This window comes from Desmodus rotundus, chromosome 2, assembly GCF_022682495.2.
Source record: "Desmodus rotundus isolate HL8 chromosome 2, HLdesRot8A.1, whole genome shotgun sequence".
NCBI lineage: Eukaryota > Metazoa > Chordata > Mammalia > Chiroptera > Phyllostomidae > Desmodus > Desmodus rotundus.
In genome coordinates this window covers 140,481,104-140,494,555 of record NC_071388.1, presented here as the reverse complement: position 1 = coordinate 140,494,555, position 13,452 = coordinate 140,481,104, and positions in this window count along the sequence as shown.

Genomic DNA, 13,452 nt, shown 5'->3' with positions numbered 1-13,452 from the left:
ATCATGATTAATGCCTCTTTAAATACTAAAAGGTGATTTTCAAACTCTGAGTTTTTAATTGTGTCTCTCTCACTTCTATTAATCTTTTCCAGGAATAGTTGCTTAGATGATTTTAGTATTACAGGGAGTGTGCCTTAAGCACAAATTCAGAAATAACCCAGGGAATTATTTTTTATTAGCAGGAATAATAAAAAAACCCCACCTTATCCTCTAAGACTCCCGAGACTCTTAGGGTTGCACATCCTCTTTTTTGATGGATTATTTTGACATTGGCATCCTTTTCTAAATCTCCCAGTTTTTACTTTGTCATTCTTCCACTTCCTAGGTATTTTTTTTTAAGGATGTACTATGTGCTGGCTGTTTTCTAGGCTTGGCCCATAAAACAAAATCTCTGCCCCAGGGAGTTTATAATCCAGTAGAGAGAGATGGTCGCAAACAACACAATGCACCGTGCCTGGGCTGGATCTCCATGGACATCAACGAGTCAGATTCTGGGGTGGTGGCAAACACTCCCATATGCCGTCAGGGACATCGATGCAAAAGTCGCATACGTTACACCACATGTAGCCGTAATGAAATGACACAAAAGGAATTTTCAAGTGCATCGTAACGGTTCATTTGTGGTGATTGTGGAAGAGCAATACCAATGATGGTGGCCGATCATCATCGTATTTGTACAATAACCTTAGGTTTTTGTGGCTGATTAGAAGTCCAGTAGGGAAAATACTCCGGATGGGAACGTGAATGACCCCCAATCTCCTTGTTATAAAATGTTGCTGCATTGCTATAGTTTCGGACTTTCTGTGATGTCTTCAATTGTTGAACATATTGGAAAAGTGAAAATGAAATATAGTTTGAAATAAATAAAACTTAATTATAAAGTGAAATTAACTCAGGAGTTTACAAAAAACTGGTATTATAGTACTTGGGGTAAATATGGAAAACTCATTATTTCTCTAACATTGAAAATATAAATTTAAAGGGAGTCTAAAAAATCTTTTAAAAAGTACTCAATAACTGAATTCCAATGGACCCTAAATCTGAAAACTTGGCAAAGCCAATTCACTCTCTGGGATTTTTTTTTTCCAGATTTTCTTCTTTTGAAGGGAGTCATGAACACGGAGGTACTAATGGTGGGCTTCTATTTTAAAACAAACTTTGAAAAGGCATTCCACAATGAGAAATGAAAACTGGGTCGGTATATGAGCAACCCCCGCCCCCCCAATTCCGTGCCAAACTAATAGCTAACACTGAAATTGCACAAATTATGTGCCGGACATGTTCCTAAATGGTTTATACAACCCGTACCCCATCACAAATATACTCACTACGTACCATCAACTTCTACTATTTTACAAACAAGGAGCTAGGCGTTTTCACAGTCACGTGGAAGAGTCAGGATGAAAACTCAGACAATGCAGCCTAGCTCTGCAATCCCATGTTCTTTTCTCGACTCAGAGACAAATACTTCACATGTGCAGTACAGTGTCCAGGTGCTTGCAGCTGATGGCCATGCATCTGCTTTCTGAGCCAGAGTGTGGCTACATCCACCCTGACCTCCCCAAGCCAACTCCCTTGCTGGTCTTCCCCATGGCTCCAACCACTTCCTGACCCCACCCGGCCCTGTCCCTCTTTTCCCCTCCTCCTTCACTTCCTTGTTTGCCCTGCTTCCTGGGTGGTGAGAGCCTTCTAAGGGGACAATGGAAGGCCCTGTCTCAGTCTGCTCAGGCTGTCAAAAGAACATACCACAGACAGGGTACTTAAGTAACACATTTTTTTTCTCACAGTTCAGAAGACTGGTGCTCTGAATTCAAGGAGCCGGCCCATCAGGCTCCTGGTGAGAGCTCCCTTCCTGGATAACAGACAGCCAGCTTCTCGCTGCACTCACATGGCCTTTCCCACTGCGTGTGTGCAGGGAGAGAGAAACAAATCTTTTCCTCTCCTTAAAAGGCCACCAATCCTGAGCCTGCACTTAAGACCTCAGTTAATCTTAATTAGCTTCTAAAGCCTTATCTCCAAGTATGGTCACATTGGATATTAAGGCTCCAATATCAGAATTTGGGGGACACAGTTCAGACTATAGCAGGACCCGTGGGGGCCTGACATGCATTGACTTCCACAATCCAAGGCTTCTGGAACTGGATGAGAACCAAAATGCTTCACAGCCATAGTTCTATTCTAAAATCTTTCAACCTAAGATGGACCCTGGAGGAACCAGCATTAAAATCAGGGAACTGCAGGATAGAAAAAGCTTTGGCACTCTGACCACTGGGCAGCTTACTCGGTTGCATCATATTCTTTTCTGAGTAAGACAGATACAAATAATAGTATATATGATAATGAAAGGTAATCAGCTCGAGTAACCACATTCACCTGGCTGCAGATTCCTTATTTTGAGGAAGTCAGAGGAGGAAGGTACTTTATTTCTTTTTAGTATCCCAAGGGTGCACCCCTACAAAATTGCTGACTAAAGGTGTTGAAGATTAGCCAAAAGTTTCTTTATTTCACAAGGGGCTGGCACAGTCCCAGGCCACAAGGCTGTGTGGAGAAAACCTGACTCAATTCAAATAATGCAGTGGTTTCCATTCAACTGGTCATCATCAGGGTGATTTAACTAACTGTCAACAGAGCTGAGAGAAGTGCTACCTGCAGCTGTCAGCAGGGCTGTGTGGCAAGGGTTTCCTCCTTAAGGGCCATTGCACACTGCTGGACGAGAAATTCGTTCTGCTCCTCTTGCTTGTCTAGGTCCCATCATGCTCAGCCCCTGCCCTCTATCCGTTCCATTCAACTGGGCCAAGCAGTCTTTTCTAATCATTTATTCATCTTTTTTCAAACATATCCTGTGGAAAGAAGGCCAGAAGCAATCAACCAATATAACTTCTATGGTCTTTTTAACATCATCAAAAGGCCTCAAAAGACCTGGATTTTCTCGGTCACTTTGTGCCCAGCTTTTCCCCAGTTTGTGAGTGTGGACCTCTAGGTCTCCTTCTTCCTAGATGACAAAACCTTCAGGGTGTCTTGAAATGCCCTTGAATCTCAGTTCCACAAGGAAGGGACTACGCTTTTCTCACCAATGTATAGCCATAACTTGCTACAGTAGGTAGTAGAGTAATTGATTAACGATCAACTTGAACTACCAAAAGAAAGGATGCTCTTTGGATGGCTAAGGCCTGGCTTGAACCATCTCTAACACTCTGGATTAAGAAGAGATCTTATGACTGTCTCAGTAGCCCCCAGGATGCTCACTGGGCCTGGAATTACCCTAAAGGGAGGAAAGACTACACAGGAAATCTTGTGTTCATGTGACCATCTGGTATGTACTCAGCTCACCTCTACCTCCCCCACACTTTGTCCCCTGCCCCACTGCACACACCTCTGCCCCCAGGAAAACGTCAGCATATGGGAATGTTACCGAACATGTTGATTTCATTGTGCTGTAATGCACAGCTAATAGTATATTACAATATTATTATAATATATATTATTTTTATTATTTAAAAAATTTCCCCATGTTCCAGTCTTCCACATAAAAATGGTAGAAGTAGGAGATGTGACAAACTGTTGGTGAGAGAAAACTCCTTCAATTTTATATCCCCCAGAGGCAACTGGTACCTGTTACAAACTTCAGGTTCCCTTCGGCTCTAGTCACAAACAAATTCTTCCCTTTTTTCTTACCATTTATTCATATACTTAGCTGTATAATTTCCCCTACTGCCTTTTTCTTCTCAGGACATAATATCCACGAACATAACTTTTCCTACAACACTGTGGCATAATAAATAAATAGATGCAAGCAAATACATGGTACATTAGTCCCCCCTGGTCCGTGGTTTCGCTTTCCACAGTTCCACTTACCGCCATCAATTGAGTTCCAAAATTTTTAAATGGAAAATCCCAGAAATAAATGATTCATAAGTTTTAAAGTTCATGCTGTTCTAAGCAGTGTGATGAAATCATGTCCTGCCTAGGACATGAATCTTCCCTTTGTCCAGGGTGTCCACGCCCCTGCCCACTGCACACTCATAGCTGTCTCAGTTACCCATGGACTGTTACAGTATTGCAGTGCTTTCGTTCAAGTGACCCGTATCTTTCTTACTAGTGGCCCCAAACAGATAAGAGAGCAATAGGAAACCAATACAAGTAAGCTAAACAAAACTCTCCTTTTCCTCACCCCTTACATTTGGCTCCTTCAGATTGTGCGGCTATGGCCTTCGCTCATGGAGTCCCTACCATAGACCCAAACCACTCCTTTTAAGAGTGGCCTATCTGCCATTCCTGCGGAGTTTCAGAAAGCTTCACGCTCTCCTCACTCTGCCCTCCAAAGTTCCTGGACTATCATCTCGTCCTATTGGTGTCTTATGTCGAGTCTTAGTAAACAGTCGCCTCTACTATGTTCTGAGATCCTTTTGGGTAGGTGATATTTGTAACTGAGCCTGGAAGACATAGAGTATTTGAGGAAAAATAATTAGTGTTCTGGGATAAAATACAAAAAATTTTGTGGGTGTTTGGAGAAATAAAAGACCTCACTCTGGATTTAAATAATCTAAGTGAAGTTTAATATGAGTATATATAGATATTTAAAGTATCATGAGGCAGTGAATGACTAGGGGCAAATGGACAATTAGAGAGAAAAAATACTGTGACTGAAGCAGTTTTAGAAGTTTTATTAGCAATGTAGAAATTTTATAAGGAAAATTTTATATCAAAAGCTAGCTATTCAGGAGTTTCTTAACCTTTTATTTCAAAGTTATTTTTCTTTAAAAACTTAATGAAAACTACACATCTTTAATCTGAAAAAAATGCATAAATGCATATACCCATATACACATAACATTTTACACACAATCTCAGGAAGTTAATGGGCTTGCCTTAGTATGTATTCAGCCATGAATCTATGCTTTCCAAGTTAGAAATTCGTGGGCCCCTTCCTCTATTATACAAACACGGGACTTGTCCAAGGTCACTAGAAGCAGGCTAATGGCAGAGACTAAATCTGGGAGTTCTGATTCGGGAGTCACTGTTCTCCCAGACCTTGACCATGAGGAAGGTCAGTGACTCTGTATTTGCCATTTGATGGGACTAGAATACATGGCCTCTTCTAAATCTGGATGTGACATTCCTGGCAAATGCAATAGAATTTTGCTGAGGGTGAAAAATAATACAACAAAATCGTCATTTGGATGATGCCTTTTGCTTTTGTGAACCCAGTCATTTACATTGTAAACAAATACTTTTTAAGTACTTTCTATGTGTCAGACACTGTGTTCTGTGCGAGGCATAGAGAGAGATGAGTTAGATCTTGACCTTGACCTTGTCCTTATGGATGCTAGTCTAAGGGGTGAGAAAGACAAGCACAAATAAAATCACAATTCAGAGCGGTAAGTGACATTGGGGGAACGTAAACTCCTCTCTCTCTTATTATTGTGCTTGATGTACTCTGCTCATGTCTTAAATCTCAAAGTGAGATTCTTGGAGGAATTAGAGACAAAATAAACTAAGATCAAATTGCAAATGGTCAATTTTTTTTTCTGTAACTCTATGGAGAACAATGACGGGTTCAATTCTGTCGATGAAAAAAATGTATTTCTTTGTCCTCCAAAAGCAAACTCATACTTTTCCTGGGATTAAAAGAGAGGAGGCTCAGGTGTGCAGCTTCTCCCATGTCCTGAAGCAGGATGGTACTACTTTTCACAATCAACAATAAAAGAAGCGATATGTTTTCCTATTAAAGACATTAGCACTGTAGCGTGAGTGTTTTGCTGAAGAAAAGAAGACACCAATATATACAGCAGGACCAATGAACTTCAAGAGCAAAATAGCAGCAACAGCTGAGCTTTCCTAAAGGACAGAATTCAGCAATTCAAATCCTAACCCGTACTCCATAGTAAAGGCAGTATGACTGATGCCATGCCTTCTCACACAAAGCCACTTTTCTGTGAGATTCTCCTAATGCTCACTCCAGGGTCAGTTAAACCCACCTTAGGTAGGGGTTAGTCATCCTCCCTGAAGCTTTACATGGAAAATGGTGGGAAATCCCTTTGATCTTGACTTAATTATAAAGAACTGGGGGTCTGGAGAAAAAGGAATAGATTGCTTCTATTCGTAGAAAGTCACTTAGGTTTCTTGAACTAAATTTGAGCTGTATATGTCTGGATGTGGTTGGCAAAAGCTCTGAAATGAAGCTGTCAGCTAAGAGAAACCAAAACTTGTCAGGTGGCCTTTTCAGATAACGGCTACTTTAGTCTCTCCCTGATGTCCTGCTGAGGTGGAAATAAAATTGCTTTCTGGGTAGGATGTTGCCAATTTCCTTGACATCTCTTGACACCACTCAAGAGAAAAGTTGGGTTGGATTTCCACTTCCCTAACGACACAAACAGGTGGAGGAAAGGAGGAGGCATGGTGGCCATTTGTGAGAGACCAGAGGCAGATAGAAAATACAGACTTGAAGACAGCTGACCCCAGACCTCTGCACTTATTGGTATGTGTTACACCCTTAAGTCCTGCCCACAATTAGATGATAAAAAAAATCATTTTGATAGTATTTAAATATGGTTTTTGTTTTCATCAAAAATCACCTGAGAATTATCAATAGGGTCATTTTTCATAAAACTAAGATAGGAGAAAAATATCATTTAAATTCATTTTTATTGCTGTTATTTCTAGTTTGATGGACAGCAAACGAAGTGATAAGAGAAAGAAGGGATGGATGGAATACAATGCCTGCTACCTTCTCTCTTGAAACAATACACATTGGCTTTAACTTGCAGCTTCCCTATACTTTTATCTTTAAGTTCCACCCTCTTTTCATGATTTAGAAAGTTCAGCCACTTCTGCTCCTTGTTCAACAGTTGAGCCTCATTTCTTACTACATCCCACCCCCCTTCCACTCATTGGTCTCTCCGTCTTGTGTGCCTGCTCCAACCATAAAGAGCTTCTTTAAATTCTCCTGCATCTGACTCCCGTAGTCCATGGATACGAGTCCCTTCAAATGGAGCCTCCAAATGGGTTCTAATGTAATCTCAAAGTTTATAGGCAATAATTTTATATGGAGGTTATTTATGTAATAATGTATAGATAAGATATAAACTTTTTTCTCCCAAATAAAATTATAAATTATTAATGTATGTTCTTCTGTAGTCTTTAGTTTACATAAAAGTTAGAAAAAGGAGAGACCCTGTCACTGTGCTTTCTGACCTGCACATATATTTCCTCTGCCAGAAATATTCTTCTCTTTTCCCATGGTTCACTATGGTTACCTGGCAAACTCATTCTGATCTTTCAAATCTTAACTCAGATGTCACTGATCTAATTCCCACTGACCTTACAAATTGGGTTAGATGTTCCTGTTACCTGGATCTACAGAATGTTCTGTATCATAGCATGTGTCACAGTTTAAGAGGGCCATTTTGCCTTATTCACCATTATAACCAAACATCTGGCCTGGTTTCTGGCATACACTAGGCTTTCAGTAAATATATGTTTACTAAATAAACAACAAGCTAATCCTCATTTTTCATTCTTCCTGCCAACAGATTAATATTCATTAAGAACATCTGCTGAGTTAAACATATAGTTAGGAAAAAAAAAGGAATGGGAAACCACAAAAAAAAGAATATAGAACTATATTTAAAAATTAAGAAAATAATCTAGGACATTTTTAATATGATCCCAAGTAAATATATGAAAAAATATGCAATTATGTTTAAGAAAATATACTCAGTCCTTGAGTAGGTAGCAATAACAATAAGGAAAAATGTCTTCAGGAAACTTGGACTTCAACTTCCACTAACTTTCCAGAGGCAAAGTCAATGGAAAGTATGGCACTAAAATCAGACCTCCAAAGCACAAGAGGGATTGAAAGGGTCCAGAACAGACTTCATTGTAAAACTTAAGAAAAACAAGAATATTCTAAATTTGAATAGTAACCTCAGTGCTGTTTTCATGTAATCCATGTTACTTCATGATAAGAAAGTGAAGTAACAAGACTTCATGTTGAAAGTGACTCAGGGAATTCAGCTGTATTGCTCTGTTGTCATTACTCAACAATTAGGGAGTATAATCAACACTTTTCAATTTTGCTTATGAAATAAATAATAGAGGCTAACAGAAATCTAATTAGAATATACATTTCTCTAAAGAACTCACCAATGGGAAACATTAAGCATCAGAAAGGGCATTGAAGGAAGTGTTGAAGTCCAAGAACAAACTTTCACCTGTCCAGAGGCAAGGTGAATGAAGCCTTCCCAAAGCAAGATCCCTTCTAGCACTTAGCTCCCTGATTCATGGAATCATGAGCTCATCATATGTACCTCAATGTGGTAGATAAACACAGAGATGTGGGTTCAAATCCTGACTCACCCACTTCTTCTTTACTAGATATAGCCAAGACTCCATTCTCTCTTCTAAAAGATGAATATCATATATCTACAACACAGGCTTGCGAGGAACATCTTAACTTTGATAATTCATTCATTCATTCTTATATTTTATTGTGGAAAGAATACTTAACATAGATCTATCCTCTTAACAAATGTTTAAGTGTGCAATATAGATTGTAGACTGTAGGTGCAATATTGCACAGCAGGTCTCTAGAGCTTATTTATCTGCTTCTTTCAGGTCTTAGCATGATCAGTGCCATCACATGAAAACTCTTCTTACCCAGCCAACAGTGTCACTTTGCAAATCAGACACTGTCGTAGTTCTGTTTGCCCCTCCTTCTTAGCACTTATTGCAGTTTTAACCATATATTTATATCTGTGATTATTTCATTAATGTGTTGTCTCTGGAACATAGCCCAGTGCTTGGAACCCAGTAGATGTTCAATAAATTTATGTTGCTGTATGAATAATTGAATGAATGCATAAATGCATTAATAAAGATTAATAAACACAGCATGACACAGGCTTAGCTCTGTGCCTAGCCTCCAGGGTGATGCATGCACTTGGCTAGGAAAATGCTCTCATTGTTGTCATGCGAAAGTACCGTCAGGACTTTTGGTTTGTTTCTGCATTGCCTTGTTTCTTCAGAAATGCATATATGTTGGGAACCACCCTGCCTAGTTTCAGAAGCTGTAACCCCCCATGGCTAAGGCTGAGTAAAACGCCCTCCAGACCATAAGCCACTTGGGAGACAAAGCTTATCTTCCCTGGCAGGAGCACTGCCTCTGCCCACTTTATTTCACCCTGCCTGGCCCCCAGTGCATGACTGGTTAGCCAATGATGGGTAAGATTCCTCAAGGGAGGGATGACCTAAGACAGGCACGATCATGAGGGGGCCCTCAGGGAAGGACTTGGGGGGCTATAGAAAAAGTGGATGATGGACCCTCACCCCTCGGCTTTGACATAGCCTGAGTCCTCATTCTGTCTGCAAGAAGCCTCCTTATCTCTTGGCTGCCTTACTTCCTCTCCCTGACTTAAGCCTGAAACAACGCTTTAAGTCTGAAACAATGCCTTAAGCCTGAAACAATGCTGGAGATGGGCGCGGCCCTGTGCTGGAAAGGGTGGGTTCCCTAGGGCAATCAGGCCTAAGAAAGAATGCATAAAATCCTGTGAAACCTGCTTTGCTAAGAATGCCCTCAAATTTCTGATAAGGGTCTATGCATGGAATGAGTTTATTCCCCAAAGTTTTATGGCCCTTTAACTAACTGATCCTGCTCCAAATAAGCCCTCAGAGTTCTTTGAATGTTATCTATTGTTTGATCATTTCTGCCTGACAATGAGTAATGAGCTTTAGGTATGTGCCCTGTATTCCTATGCAAATTAAACCCAATAAAGGCCCATTGAGGAGTAGGTTCCACGCCTTTCTCCTTTGAGAGATCGGCCATCTTTCCTTCTCAAGCAGATCATGTCTTGGTAGACTTATTTTCATCCATGGCGGACAGGGGCTCTGTGGGCAAAGCTCCCATACACATATAACTTCTACATCTGCCAGCAGACTAAGCCAGGAGACATTGTGGAATGCTCAGGAATTAGAAGACTTCATAGTACAGTCTCTTCTATGTTTGCTCCCCAACAAAATCTTTCTTTGTCCTCTCATCCCCGCCTATAAACCTGCCACACTTGCAGTCAAAGTTGCCTCGAACAAGTCTGTCCAAAACCACAGGGATCACATCCTTAAATACCAGATAATTACACAGTAGTGGCTTTTTTCTGACTGGCTTAACTATAATTTTTCATCTTCCCTGCTATTTTTTCTCACTGTCTCATAGTTCTTGTTCTTCTAACCCAGTAGAACTGCTTATGTTACTAGTATCACCCTCCACAGTTATACTTCTGATAACATTCTCATAATGCATTAGTGTAATGCTGAAGTAAAATAAGGACCATAGGTTCCTTCTTACAAAAATTAAAGACATTATATTGTTTTTTTAAGAATATTGGAATAGATTCTTGAGAATGTATTTCCTTAAACCTGAATACTTTTGTGAGGCCTTCCAAATGTTGACATGTATATTGCTACCGCTAAATTTGTTAAGACAGTAAATACTGAGATCTCATCACAAGGGGAAAAACACGTATTTTTTTCTTTTGTATCTATATGTGATAATGAATGTTAATTAAACTTATTGGGATAGTCATTTCACTATATATGAGTCAAATTATTATGCTGTATACCTTAAACAATGAAAAGTTTTTATACACTCAAAACATGTACCTTTTTTATACAAGATATATTTTAACAATGACGTGTATTTGGATAGAATTAAAAATGGACTCACTCATGCTCTGTGTAAATTAGAATCATCAAATTACATTGTGGTATAGTAGAGTAGAGTGTAGTATATATAGTGTGGTATAATATAGGGGGTTTTTTTGAGATGGAAGGGAATGCTGAAGATTTCCAGCCCTATCTCCTCATGTTGAACAAAGTAAAGAGCAAGTACATTGAGACAATAAACATATCTCTCCAAACAATATATGCAATTATGTAGCAACTTCCAAGGAATTTAAATTGTTATAAAAATGATTAAAACCATTACTAAAATTAAAGACTAGTATTGATTAACGTTGCCTGATGAGTAAGGACTGTGCCATATTCTTCTCTGTAACCCATCACAGCATCTTTCACACATGTTTACTAAGTATTGGTTTATTGATTGATTGAACCAATAATGCAGAAGAATTTTTCTGAGTTAATTTACCCACTGTTTTCTCTCCTACCTCCTTGTCCCTTATGCTTTTATGAGCTATATGATTTGCTCACACATTAATATAGAAATACTATGGAAGGAAGTCCCACCTTTACTTCTTTGTAGATGTCCAGATCTCTATTAAGCTAAACGGTGAAATTAGCCCAGATATAATATTTGCATAAAACTCAGGTTCTTGTATCTGTACTTAGCTTATAGGACTACTCTTACATTTGATATTTCTGAAAGAATTTCTGTTTGTTAACTACAAAGTCTTTTTAAATCTTCCTGTTACAAAAGAGTTTCACCAAAACCTAGCATCTGCCTTCAAAAGTAACCTTCTTAGATCAGGTTTATTTTCTAGTTGTCATTCAGTTTCAGAATACCTAGTTATGTGTCTGTACTAAGAGAGAGTGAGTTAAGACTGTTTTGAAAATTGATGACGATCAGTTTAAGATTTAAAGTGCCAGAGGACTTTGGGGCATGTAAGTTTTGCACTTTTACTAGACTGCTACTTATGTAATGTTTGTGATGTAGGTGAACTTTTAAAATGTGGAAATTCTAGTCATAAAGTTGCCTCTGTAGTCATCTGCGTTGGAAATACATTAATTACAAAGGGAATCTATGCATATATTCTTATTTTAGGGAAAAAAGACACAAAAAGCAATGTCATCTGCAACACCAACTCCATGAAATGCCCATTCTCTCTTCCACCCACTGTCACCCAGGATTTCAGCTGTACCCCAACTGACTTTGCTAATTCACCAATCTTAATATGCATACTCTTCTCATTTTATTACCATTATTTGCCCATTTCATTTTGGCTTTTGACAGATAATCAGGAACCAAATGAGAGGCCTGCTTACTGTTAATTCAAAGGTTCTATAGATTATGTCCTCACAATTGTCCCCTGAGCCTCCTTTATCACCACCCCCCACACACACACCACCCTTATGCTCAAGATACAGTGATTTAACTGTTTCTGTAACTCCGTCTCCTTGCATCCTCCTCAGCTGTCCTTCTCTGCTTTATTTTTTCTGAGAAGATTCCTCAATTTTTTCTAAATTTAAAGATTAAAATTAAGAAGAATAATGGAACTAGATGTATGGACATTCATTCTCTAAACCTGAATTCCTTTGTAAAGCCTTTAAAAATCATATTTATTCATTCATTTATATCATGTCATATTCCAAGAAGGAAAATAAAATAAAATAAATACATAAAAAACTGGGGAAAGGAAAAGAAATTGAATCAAGACCTATATCACACAGATCTATAATTACTTTACAGTAAACCACAACCTTGGCTTTGGCTGTCCTAGCAAATTAAACAAAGGTAGAACCCTTCAAGTATATCACAAAGGCCATTTTTAAACAGTTAGGGAGTTTTAAGTGCAGCCCTAGTTTCAATAGAATAATTTTTAATAAATATCTCTACGATTGAGAGAAAACAGAAAGAGAAACAGCATCAGTTTAAACTTCCATGGACATTTTGTTTTAAGATACATAAATTCTCCAAAATCTGCTCTTCCCAAAACAGGTCTTTGAAAATGAACAAAATTGCACTACACGTGTTGGTTTTTTATCATCCTGTTGATTCTCTACCATTTAGTCAACCTTCAGAGAGTGACACTTGGTTTCTGGAATCGTGTGTGTCATATAAGCTACAGTTTCTTCCCCCTAGGTTGTCTTTGTCTAATTGGAAAAACAGATGTGTATATGCAATTCCAGAAGAGCAGCAACATGCCAGGGGAGGAATATACAGTAACTCAGTGTGTTGGATACACACTGAATTGTAAAAATTATGAAGGCACAGGTCCAAATGCTACTACCTACTTCTCCATCACTAGATTTATCTGAGATTCAATTCTCTTTTCTAAGAGACGGGTGTAATGGCAACTATGATATAGGTTTGCAATGAACACTTTACTTTTTCTTAGTATAATCAGCACCCTCCCAGGAAAGCTTCCCTTAGCCCGCACAACAGTGTCACTTCCCGCATTAGTCAATCTCCTCGCACCATGTGTCCCTCCTTCATTGTACTTATCACAGCTGCAGGTTTGTAATTACATCTGTGATTCTTTGATTAACATGAGTCCCCGGTACCTAGCCCAGTTCCTGGAACTTAGTAGATGCTCAACAAATTTAGGTTGATGAATGAATAAACAACATGAATGAGTATATGCATGAATAAAGATTGAGCCATAATAGGGCATATACTGAGCTTCGTTCCTGACCTCTTGAGTGACGCCATAGCCTTGGCCACAAAAGTGCTCCCATTGTTCCCATAGAAAAATATCATTATTAATAGCTCTTCAGCAGTGT